This window comes from Agelaius tricolor, unplaced genomic scaffold (genome assembly GCF_023055355.1).
Source record: "Agelaius tricolor isolate 1412-34295 unplaced genomic scaffold, bAgeTri1.0.p SCAF_7, whole genome shotgun sequence".
Lineage (NCBI taxonomy): Eukaryota > Metazoa > Chordata > Aves > Passeriformes > Icteridae > Agelaius > Agelaius tricolor.
The window spans coordinates 42664434-42677096 of record NW_027269267.1 but is presented as its reverse complement, the minus strand read 5'-3'; positions in this window follow the sequence as shown (position 1 = coordinate 42677096).

Below are 12663 nucleotides of genomic sequence, written 5' to 3'. Positions count from 1 at the left end.
ATAAGGTACGTAACTATTTTCTATGCATGTCTACACACACCAAAAAAAAAAAAAAAAAAAAAAAAAAAAAAAAAAAAAAAAAAGTGTTCATGCATATCTACAACTATATACATATATGTGTTCAAATGTTCTAGATACAGAAATTGGATGTACATTAAGTTTGCCCATGATCCTTAACTAGAAGGAGCTGTGGACTCCCTCAGAGGTAGAGATAGATATCTAGAGAGCTGGACAATAACCAACCATATGAAATTTAATAAATCAAGTGCCAAATTTGCCACCTGGGATGGGATAATCCTGGTTACACATGCAAAATGGAGGATGAAAGGATGGAGAGGAGCTTTGCAGAAAGGGTTTTGGGAAACTGGTTTAATGGCAAGATTAATATCATTTAGATTTAGTCCTGTGAGGAGTATAGAATTGGGCTCAATGATCTTTATATGTACCTTCCCACTTGAGATATTCTTTGAATCTTTTCTACATACACTCATGAATGAATGTATGTATGCACAGAAGTTAAACAAAGATAACTGTACATGGTCTGAAGAATATTAGATTTTAATTACTGGTAAATTTTGGTGGTTTGTTTTTTTTTTTTCCCACTATGAGCTAATTATGGAGTGGTTCTATTTCAACTTAGAGTAAAAAGGAAAAAGGAAATGTTGTGCAAAAAAGTGTGAGGCAAATAAGATAATTAGAAATTGCAGTTCTAATCCCAAATGACTGACAAATACAGTCTAGGGAAGTTACTGTTTTGATTTTATATGTCCAACAGCTTCAATCTCACTGTCTCACATGGCTCACAGGCCATTTAGACAATAAAAAACAAAACAAAATAAAACAAAAAACCAAACAACAACAAACAAAAAAACCCAAACAAAAACCCAAACAACAACAACAAAATAAAACCCAAACACAAATATTCAGGCTTCTGTAGAGCTGCTTTTTTCAGTCTAAGATCACAGTAGGCTTTCCTCGTGGAGTCAAAAGTAGTACCCATTTTTTAAACCTTAATTTAGGTCATTCATCAGATTCCATAAAGCATTTCATTATCACTTTCTTTTCATCAGGTTAATGGAATGACAAAACTCTCAGCCTAACACTACTCTTTTCAACCTCATTTATCACAACAACAACAACAAAAAAGATCAAACATACCTTTTAGCTTAGTGTTTAGTACTTTTTATGTGACAGAATCTGGAAAATTTGATGTACCGTATGTAGAGCAGGTGAAGACATTACCTTGTGTTTCTCAGAACATTTAAAATTTCTTTGTTGCTGTTGATTGGGTGATATTAAAAAATCTGTATGGATTTCTCCAATATTTAGAGGACATTTACAATACAGCTGTCTTCATTTGTATGATATTATTCAAATCCACTATATACTATAGGTATTCTTCTTATTATATTCCACTAATTTATAACTTTTAATGGATTCTTTTTCCCATTTTAATAATTTACCATGCTTGTAGAGTATCAGAAATTAAATTCCTCTCTTCTTGTGGATAATTAACTGTACAGATGAATCTACTTTTTAGAACTCAGCTACTCCATCTTTTCTTGTGAGTGGTGCCATTGTTATTAACTCTGTTTTTTCTGACAGAGCTTCAACACAGTTTCAGGAAAATCCAGAAGTAATTAAAATAAATTATGGTTTCATTAAAATTGGGTCATAAAATAGAAAGAAATAAAGTGCAGACAAAACCATGAATAAAAAACCATTGACACAGGATTTATTTGTTAAAATTTCACATAAGTTGCAAGGACAAGAATATGATTTAACAATGACAGAAATCAGATGCTCTATGCAAATTTCATGTCTGTGTTCTTGACACAAATAGCATAATATTGAATTTATTACTCAATCAAATAATCTTTTTTAACGCTTTTTGTCACTGTTGCTTGCATGAGTCCATGCTTTATATAGTGCATATTATTCTTATCCTGCTTCAGAAAGAGAAGTTCCTCCTGCTTGTACATGTGGTGTCACTATGACAGTATGCAGTATGCTTCAGAATTTATTTTCAAACTTTGTAAATAGAGGAATTTTATCACTCCCATTTTACAAAGAAATAATTTTAAAATAAATAAATAATAATAGATTAAAAAACAATGAGAGATTACTATAAATTTTTTTAATTACCCTTGAGTGTCAGTGCGACAAGCGTTTCAGTCTACTTACTTATATGAAGCATTTCTATTGCCCTTTAATCATTTTGCTCCCCAAGCTTCTAAATTTGGATTACCTTTCACACTTCTTCTGCATCCTCAGTACTTCTCTCCGCACCTTCTAATTTTTTTAATTAGTTTTCTCATTGATCAGTATATAAAGCCAGGTTGTGAACAGCATGAAATTAATTCAGTCTAATTTTGGCCCTTACTGGTTCGATATCTAATCAGAGTCATAATTAATGAAGAGAGATACACCTCACCAGAGGAGATTGAAGCTGTCTCTCCTACACATTTCTGTTAAAGAAAAGTGAATTATGCAGTTATTCTCTAGAAGTGCCTTGGACCTTAAAGAGAGCCTGGAGCTTGCTTAAGAGAGTAAGCAAGCTCTATCTTTACCTGGGAAAAGTTTCATTACAAGCATTAAACAATGTGGGTGCAATTTGTACTACTTAGGAACAGAGTAGACACTGGTAAAGATAAACCCAAAAGCATCACTTAGAGAATTATTAGAAATTCTGGAAATTTTCAGATTTACTACATTTTAAAAATGTTCAGTTTTATGTTTGTGTGCCCATTGTCTTTCAGGACAATTAAGTAAAATTTCATAGACATTAATCTTGTTCTGCCTATGTCCATTTCACATTTAATGACTGCAGTTTCATGAATAGGGCACTATTGATTCCAAGCAAATGAAAAACAAACCTTGCTCTTAGTTTTATCTGTTGAGGTCAGTACTGCAGGTCAACTAAATCTTGTAGTACTTTGATTAAAAGTCATTATTTCAGGAGGAAAATTTGTTTGCTTGTCTTCTACCATAGCATAATGAAGAAAACATATTCCATCATACTTTTTAGAAAATAAATATGCTATTCGTAATGAAGAACTGTATGTTTGCAAGTTTTATTAACTAAATGTTTTCCCATTTCATACAATTTGCTTTAAAATGCAAAACGCACACCAAAATAATTAACATATTATATCTATTGTCATAACAAAACAATTATTTTGAAAATATAATTCCAATGAGTGCTTATTAATTTTTCTGTTGTATATAAGAATAAACTACATGAGCTCTAAAAACATAAATGAGATAGAATATCTGCAGTATCTCTTCCTAATGGGATAGAGAAAATTGTGAGACGACATGATCTTAACATTTAAAATATTGGCTTAAACATTTAAAATGTATGCAACCTCAGGGGAAAATACAGCTAAATTTCCAAGACAAAAGAACCAAAATGGGTGAAAAAGGAAGGACTCGTAGTGATAATCAGGAAATACATTGGAAATTACAAGATATAAAAATAAACAGTAATCTACTCTCTTATAATAAAAAAGTTTCATGGCAAAATTAAAGTTCTTTGCCTTTAATGTGTTTTAAACATAGGAATAAATTTTGAAAGAAAGAAAAAGAAAAGAAAACTAATTAGATAGATAGGTATGGCTCAGTGTGCTATTTCTGCCATTTTGTATCATCACAACAGATTTGATTTCCTTTTTAATAAGAATTTCCTATGTTTAGATTTTTTTATTCTGACAGTACTAACAATATGTGTTTTATTAAGTACCTATGAAATGAAGTGCCAGACTGTAATAATTAGTTCTAATAATTAGAGTACTTTTACACATGTACATAGTTGTTTTGCTGTTTCTTTGGCATAATAATATTCTAGTAAAATAAAAGTTTTCTCTATATTTTTGTTTTTGTTTTTATTGCATTGAAGCTTAATTATTGAGAAATTAATTTCCTTTCAATTTTACTTAGGTTGCTACTCACAGCTTTCCAAAAATGAACATACCTTCTAATAGTGTCATGCTCTTCCGCTTCAGGAGTTATGGTTAAACCAAATACATGCAAATCAAACTCGTCCAGCATAGGAACTGAATCTGACTATTTTATAAATTTGCACTATTTAACACAGATATAATGAAATTTTGGATTCTAGCTGTGGCCCAGCATTTAAACTGGGCTAGAGTCCAAGTCTTAAGCTTTGGCTCTCAGAGTTTTATGTACAGGGATTTTTCCAATTCAACGTGCCATGCAAGCAACCTGACAGACTGACATAGCTTTTCTTATTCAGGTTTTGTTGTTGTGTTTTAAAGTGAGAAAAAGTAGTTTAATAATTCAGTGACCTTTGTCATTTTGGAAAGCAAATATTTGCCAGATGGTTTTGTCCCCTCACATTCTATAGTTCTTCCTTTTCACTGAACTGAAATATATAATATGTGCCAAAGAGAAAATAAAAAATCTGATTACTTGTTTTCCTCCATAGTATTAAAACTTCAGAAATATTGAATGTGTATTCAGGAGAAAATTAACCATTATTCCTCCTGGAAAACCTAATGACTATTTTATAACTCTATATTTTAAAAAGTCATATTGAAATCACATAAAAGTAAAATGAATGTCTATTCTGTGCAAGAATAGATTGTCAAGACAATAATAATAATATAACTTCATTATACATTTACAATTCATACAGCTATGGGATTTGAACAAGTGTATGATTTTACAGTAAGAATAAAGAATATTTTCAGCTATTTTTGGATAAATGTTCTCAGAATGCAATCAAAAGAATGGTCCAGGGTCGTTCAAATGCTTTTAGGTATTACTAAACTGAAGTTTATCACATTACTTCCTGTTCTTACCTGGCCCTTCTTCATCATAAATTCCTGTTTACCCACACATTTCTCTGTTTTAGTTGCTCCTTTTGCTGAGCACAAATCTCATCTGGAGATCTGAAAAAGCTATGCCTCTATTCAGTTTGCTCTTTTAAAGTGGAGAATTTTTTGCTATTCTGGAGCAGAAGGTTCAGCTCCTCCTAAAGCCAGCCAGGCTCCCTCTGCAGTGAAGCACCTGCCCTGGTGCCCTGGGGGAGAGCAAACACCACGGGCACCGAACTCCTTCCAGCAGGGATCACCAAGCACTGACACCCCAGGGTGTCTGTGCTTGATAAAAGCCTGACCCTCTCACTCAGCATTATGAAGTTATATATAACACCAAAGAGAAAGCAATTTAAAGGGTATTATTAACTGAGTTTTTATATTACTTAGAGAATTTTTATTATTGTACTGCTATTAAGTTTGATGAAAAATTTTTAATTCCATGTCAAGCTTGCCAATGTATTTCAAGGCACCATATCTTTATTAAAAAAATTCTTCATCTATGTGATCTCTATAAGGGGTTGTTTTTGGGGGTTTCTCTTTATGTCAATACACTTTTTCAACAGACTTGTCAAGTAGAAGGATGTAATAAGAATATGAAAGTAGTTTAAAAATTGTTGGGTAGTTTTTTCTTTTCTCTTGCCTTTGATAAGATTTGCAAGTGTGTGCAGAGGAAAGCTGTTTGGGGAGGGGCTTTTTTGTTGTTTTTTTTTTTCCTTTTTTTTTTTGTTAGGATGTTTGGGGGTTTTGTTTGGCTTTTTTTTTCTCTAATCTTATCCTTGGAATTATTGGAGTTGTTGCTTGCTCAGGCTGCTTATGATATTATCAAAAATGTGGACAAAGAGTTCAATACAGATTTTTTTTTTCCACCTACAATAATGAGCACCTGTTTGTTTTTCCTGATCTGCTGGAATGACACTTTTCCTCTTAGAGGTGGTGCTCTTAGAGTGTATTGTTTTGAAGTGTATGAAACATGCAGCAGTTTTATAACTCTGTATTGTCCATCCTGGAAATGGAGATATGATGAGAAGCTGTTTAGGAAGTTCTGACTGTTTTCCTTGTGCCTGTTGCAGACCTGCCAGTGTCTGGCTGCTCAGCAGGTCTACACTGGTGCTTCACTGGCTGGCTAGAGCCCTCAGGAGCAGAGAATCTCAACAGAGCAATGACTTTGTGTGAGCTGTATATATTAGCAGAATTGCTGATTTGTTTTGCTGTGAAAATCAATGCAACAATGGAGAAATCTATTGCCTCATTATTGCATACAATGTATAATTAATTATTGGCCTAATACTGCGTACAAAATACAATTTTGCATGAGCATATGCACAAGTGTATTGATTGCTATAAGGAACAGGAGTGTTCATGCACTTCCCTCTTCAGCTAAAGTGCTTTTCTTATCAATGAACTTAAGCACTGGACATTGACAAGTTGGTGCAAGCAACAGAAATGCTCCTAAATATTTGAGGATACAGCTAAGAAAAATGCTAATGACACTTAAACTAGCACACAATACTGAGTTCAGGGAAGTGTGGATGTTTTATATGCAGATAAAATTGACATCTTTACATCCTTGCCTTTCCCTTGACAATTGCAGATGTGCAAAGCCAAGCTGTATCTACCCCAGAAGGGGGCCCAGAGCAGGAACCAGAAAAATTGCAGGCAGAGTCTCACTTCAAAGAAGATCTACATGACAGGGTCTGGAGTCAGACCGATGTGTCCAGTGGGAGTCCAAGACCTTGCAGAAAGCTTGTGTGGAAAATTCATGCTGTCTAGGAAAGGAAAAGTGTGTGCAGCATGGGAAGATCTCAGAGAGAGGTCCACATTTTCAATAAAAAGTAAGTCCTTTATAGATCATAGAGAAATAAGCGGGTTTAGGGCATAAGCACTTTGAAAAGCCAACAGATGTTCTTCATATCTATTTTTCACCTGTAAAAGTCCAGGGATGGATGAAGTTTTCTTTTCTTTTAGTGATTTTTGTTTCTCCAGATTGTTTCCAGTTTTTCAGATGATAAGTTGCTATTCCATTTATGTGTAATGGTGTCTCAGGATGTATGTGGTTTCTAGGTACCCAACTGTACTTCAAAGGTGCCAGCTGCGTTTTTCAGGGATGTTTCTGGTTCCCAGCTCCTGTTCCCAAGCTCACAGCTCCCTGGTTGGCAGGCAATTTCTCTATCAGTATTTTCAGCAGACATTTTATTCTGTTCAGTATTTTTCCCCTTCAAACCAGATCACTTTTATGGCTGCTCACATCAGTGGGCAGAGCTGAATCTGGTAGAAATTATGTCTGTCTGCTTCTGCTTGTAGATGAGAGTATACCCACACATAAGACAGGACAGGGAGCAGTTATCAGGCACAGGGCTCAGTCCAGACAGACCAGAGACTTGTTTATATAAAACAAGCCTTTTTATTCCCTTTCACACCATGCTGGCTCTTCCTATATAAACCTTGACACTTCCTTTTTTTTTGTCTTTGTCTCCACGTGGTAAAAATACCCAGAATTTATATAGTCTTAGACCTTTACCTGGGACAAATATGTTCCTTGAATGCTATCACTTGTGTGGTTACTTGAGTCACTGATGGTCCTTCAAAGGTGATTGATGCCTCCCTTCCTCTGTCTGTAACATTTGGCCATTTTTCTCAAATTCCCATTAGCTGTCCCTGAGATCCACCCATCCCTCATGGAGACAACTGTAACTTTTTTTAACTTCTTCCTGTGCTATGTACCATGTAGCAGTTTTTTTCATGTCAAGTCAAGAAATTTCTCATGAGAGATTCAGTTGTTTAAACTTCAGGCCAAAGTGTAGTCATCTACCTTCACATGTCAACACTGCTATTTAAAGAAAGTGGTACAAAGTCTGCAGTACATAAATAAAATATAATAATTCACAATAATCCAGTAATATTCCACAAAATTCACTGGTTCATATGAAATGAGTACTGTGTTCAGGACATTCTACTTCACTTTCTGCATGACCATGGTTTCCAAATTTTAATTTTCTGTGGTAGAAATATTAAAAGATTTTACAGATAATTTAAGGGAAGATTTATTAACAAGTTAAGTGCACTTAGTAGTTCAAAAATCAGTGTTGCAAAAATCAGCTACATTTTTTCAATTTGAGAAATATAGGAAAGACTATATTTGGCTCCAGACCAAGCAGCTATATAACTCAATATCCTGAACTTCACAATAACTGTGAGCAGATGCTTCCAGAAGACTATTAACAGAAGAAGCATTTATGATTCTTTTCATATTTCCAGCAGTTTTGGGCTCTGAGAATTTCCTAACCCTGGTATGTTTTTTTCCATTTTAGTAGTCTTCAAAAGTTTACTCTTCAGCTCACTGTTGTTTCACCCTCTGAACCTTTACTGTGGAGAGCATAATGAATGATACAAGACATGAAAGTTCACATCTTAACTTGTCTAAAGGTTTGTATGAGCAAAGGTCTTCAGCAAAGTAGGAGAAGATTCCCAGCCACCCTCACTCACTGCATGCATGCAGCACAGACACACTTTGACCGCCCTGCCCAAGCAACAGCCCCTTCAGAGTCCCTGCAAGGGTCCCTGCCAGGGCACCCTCTGAGCTGGCAGTGTCATGGGGACTGTGCATTGTGGCTCCTCCAGGGCCCTCCTTGCAGTGAGACACAGATATTTTCTGGCCATGGAGATCAGAGCTTTTGAGATATGCAGGGCCTCCATCTCTCGAGGCTGGCCCCTCCTGTGCGGTTGCGCTGGCTAGCGGGTGGAGATTGGGTGCCCGGCGAGCTTGCCAGCCCAGCCCGCAGTGGAGGGGCGCTTGCCGAACTCAAAGTCCAGTCCGCGCCTCGGGGGGTCCACGGACGCCTCGCGAACACAATCACGAACCACACGAAGAAAGAAGGGAGGACTCTGAAGGAAGGGTAGAAAGGTCAACTGGTTTATTGACCAGTAACGGAGCAACAGGGGCGAGAACTGAGAGAAGGAAGCCTTCGGAGACAAGGAGAATCTGAAGGGAGCAAGTTTATAAAAGCAGGGGGTGGGCATGGGTGGTGACATACAAGAACCAATTGAAATGAAGCAGGGGTGGGGTCAGCTTTGGATGACAAGTGGACCTAACAAATGGAACGAATCTAGGGGAGGGGCCCCTGTCCTCTGACCAACCACCCAGCGCCCTGGAAAGAAGTTTCTGGAGATAGGGGATGGGTCGCCGGGTGACGGGCAGGGAGCTCAGGGTGGAGAGGATCAGGATACATTGAAGTAACTATGGAAACAGGGGAAGGATCAGGAGACTGGCATATAACAAACCAGGGTGGGGGATTTCCAGACCAAACCACAGACCAAAGAACGGAGAGGAAACTGGGGCAAACCAAAAACAAGATACCACACTCCTGGTGGCAGGATTTGCTACCCTTTTCACAAAGACACATTTTATTCTTGTTCCTGTTTTGAACCTATGGGCCTTTTGACGGCCCCTAGCTCTTGTCTATGCCTTTGTACTTTCTTCAAGGTACAACCCTGTACCAAGTTTTTATAGCAGTCCAGCATATATCCTTCCCCAGACCAATATCACTTTCAGAATGAAGAGTACTAGGATATTGAGTTTTTTCTATTAGGTAGTCACAAGATATTTTTCTTTCTGCTCTTCATTTTACATTTCGTCCTCTCAGGATATTATTTGAGAGAGAAATTAGTTAATCCTTCAAAATGTGTGTAAACTATAGATTCTACTGCTTTTTAAATCCTGAAAAATCTCATTTATTATTGGATAAATCTTATTTTATACTGGACTTGAAAAAACAACTTGTTCAGTTAAACCTACTTTTACAGACACTGAACCAGAACTATCTCATTTACCATCTGATGTATGCAGCATAAATTCCTGGTTCTGACTAGTTTCCTTTATGTGGGTAGTGAATACAAGAAAGGCTTCAACCATCTGCAGTTTTTCCCAGAAAAAAATATGTTCATCAGATAACAGGTAGTTCCAGAAATCTTTTGAACTTGACCATTTTTATCTTTTTATACAAACTGATAGAGATGCAAGATAAGGCATACTTGCAACAGGTTATGACTGAAAGATAATTATTCCATATATAAATTGAAATAATGTCTTGGGTATAATTTCACAGCATTCCATTAGATCTGCTGGGGTCATTTTCAGAAAGAGGAAGCTGACTTTTAGCTAACTTATTGACAGGGATTTATTTTTTTTTTTAATTGATTGCATGAAACAATGAACAAAATATACACTAAAGATAAAAGTATTTCAATTTTTATATAATTCCTAGTTTTAGAAGCTCACACACTGAAACAGTCAATGTTATAATACCTCAGATTATGTGCATTAAATGTAAATTAAATTTTAAAAATAACCTGATTTTAATTTGAAGACAGTTTTTTCCTAGGTTGGTTTTTTTTTGTTTTTTTTTTAGGAAATAATGGATGTTGTGTTGAAATTAATTTTTATATTTTCCTGAAAAAGTTTTCTGCCAACAATTTTTTATTTCTGACTGATAGATTTTTTAATTTTTTTTTCCTGCAAACCTGGTATGATATTTCAACCTCATTTTGCTACAGTCATATATCAGAGGACTTACTAATTTGTCAGCAAAGGTGGCAAGTTTATTTCTGAAGAAAAATTTGCTTTGACAATAATAACAGCAAAAAAGAGAATATTATTTGTCAGAAAAGGATTTTAGAATATATCCTATTAGCTGGGGAAGATCCATCAAGTGGGACAGAACTAGATTCTCTATGTATCTGATGTAGTAAGTTATACTTCTCCCAGTGAAAAATCAGAAGATTATAATTAATCTTGTTAATAGTAAAAAGCCCAAAACAACAACTTTTTTTTTTCTTTCTCAACTTGAGCAATACCTTATTTAATTCCAAATTAATTTAAGAATTCTCTACTGGCAGAAAAAAAAGGAGTTATTAAATTCTGGAGAAGAAAAATAAATGTTAATAAGTGAAAAAAGTTTCACTTTGCTTTACAATAACTCTTATGGCTCATACTCTAGTGAAGGAAATGAGGAACTTTAAAGTTCTAATGCACTGATTTTTTTTACAGAGTTTATTTGAGGGAAATGGTAATATTCACAGCACACTGATTACCAGAAACTATATTTATTTTTCTGAATGCTCATAACAAGTATGCCATATTTCATATTTTTTCAACTTTGCTGTTTTCAGACTTAAATGCTTCTTCAGCATATTCTTTAAAGAAGTTTTAAAATGTCAGATTGTTGAAGACAAGCCCAAAGAGCACAGCAAAGATTTTTTCTTTCTCTAGGAGTACTTGTCAACTACAGACTATGAAGCAACAATTTTCCCTGACAGTCTGACAGTGAACTTTGCAGAGTATTGTACAAGCTAGCAGAGAATATTTCTAACAGATTGTATATATCAAAAGGGATTTTTTTGAGAAGACACCATAGAAGGCTTTTACTAGAATTGTCATATATCAGTGAAAGAAAACACTGCCAAATAATCGTTCTTTTCACTGGTTTTAGGCAACAGCTGAATTCTGGGCTGCCTTTCCATTCCTTTGTCAGTAAAGAGTAGGATGACTTAAGAGCAAGTCAATTTTTCTTTAAGAAAAGATCTTTGAGATCTAGCATTCTTATCACTGACTAACAAGTTCCGTGGGATGTGGCCTATAGAGACTTCACTATTAAGAATTTTTTGTTCTTTTCTACAAGAAACATATGATCACATTACAGAATTTTTTTTATGCAACTAATTCATAGTTATTATCACTTGGATTCTTAGATAACCCAGAGATGGAATCAGATTCAAATTCAGACACTTAAACCACATTCTTCATAAGATAGATTTGAAATAAAAATTAGGTTATTGACTCATAAGACTCACATTAAAATCAACAGATATTGATTACAAACTGATCAATACAGTGAGATTTAGTGAGCTTTTCAGGACACAAAAAGGTTTTTAATTGTTTGTTTAATATCTGAACAGATGGGCAATTATATCTCTTCTGGCCCTCAGCTTCCACTCTATTAGCATTTCTCCAAAAAACAAATCTTACCTTTTAGACTTACATGCATGTCTTGGATTTATCAGAAAATACCAGATTCCTTTTCTGATGCCCAAGTCTCCACTCAAACCCTAAATCATTGAAGAAAACCCAAACCAAAATCAAGACCATAGAGCTTCAGCTGTGTTTACAGCTGAATTCAATGTACATGCATTCATCATTCAAATTCATTGAAAACAATTTACTTGAACTGATGGTAAATTCAAAGTATCACAGGCATTAATACTGAAGGGATTTTCACTGGGTTTTTGATATCTTGAATACAGAAATCTATATTTTAAATTAGTTGTCCCTTGATACAAAATGTAGAATAACAGGTGCCTTTAGGAAAATATTGCATAGGCCCCTGTAAATAAGTAAAAAATATGTTTTTTCCTCAGAATTTATTATGAACATAGTTCCAAAAATTTGGTTTTGTATACTTATTAGGCAAGATTAATACATGTATACAAAATCTGTACAAATCTGAGGGTTTAGGCTGGTAATTTAATACATTTTTTATGATTCATGCTGACATTATTAAGAATCAAACAGTTTTGAAATTTTAAAAACATCAACAGGGAAGCAACAGGTGCAGAAGTGTGCATGACAATTTATCAGCACTGTTTAGGCACCTAAATATTCTGGGAATGAGGTTTGTCAAAGAACATCACTGTGCCCAGTGCTGCGAATAGGTAAGGATAGCTACAGGAGGCTCCCAGCTTCCAGCAAACTACAGAAACATCTAAGAAGTTCTGTCACTTATTCCTGATGAAAAGGTTCTTTGAGCTTTTGTGCCACCTAAACACAGGA